The 413-nt window shown below is 64.9% G+C and overlaps 1 protein-coding gene across 1 annotated transcript in view; it reads left to right on the top strand.

Moving 5' to 3' along the window:
* Positions 1 to 413, top strand: part of FAH (fumarylacetoacetate hydrolase (fumarylacetoacetase)) — a gene marked incomplete at its 5' end in the record, with an annotated part of 41,752 nt that overhangs the window by 12,257 nt on the left and 29,082 nt on the right. The window lies entirely within an intron of this gene.

Here is a 413-nt window from a genome sequence, read left to right as displayed (position 1 = left end):
AGATCGAGCCTGCAACCCAGATACTTGGCTTTGACTGGAATCGAACCCCAGACCCTTCAGTCCACAGGCCGACGCTCTATCCACTGAGCCACACCAGCCGGGGCTGATCCCCGCAGTTGCCACCAGCCTCCCGTGCCGTCGGGTCCTGAAACGCAGAGCTGTGGGGGGCAGGAGGGCAGGAGCCAGGAGGCTGCCGTGCTCAGCGTTCAGGGCTGATCAGAAGGGTCATGGGCTGGAGTGCCCCGGCTCCCCGAGGTGGCCATGGGTCCCCCCAGGAGCAGCACACGACTTAGAAATAGAACCGGACAAGCAAGGGGTCAGGGTAGCCTGTCCCTCCCTGAGCCGATGCGGCGGAGACAGGCTGGCATCGTCTGTGAGCGCTGATGCCAATCCTGCCGGCAGCGGGGGGAGGA

This window comes from Myotis davidii, unplaced genomic scaffold (genome assembly GCF_000327345.1).
Source record: "Myotis davidii unplaced genomic scaffold, ASM32734v1 scaffold2091, whole genome shotgun sequence".
NCBI lineage: Eukaryota > Metazoa > Chordata > Mammalia > Chiroptera > Vespertilionidae > Myotis > Myotis davidii.
The sequence above is the reverse complement of the archived record's forward strand: the minus strand, read 5'-3'. Positions and strand labels throughout refer to the sequence as shown.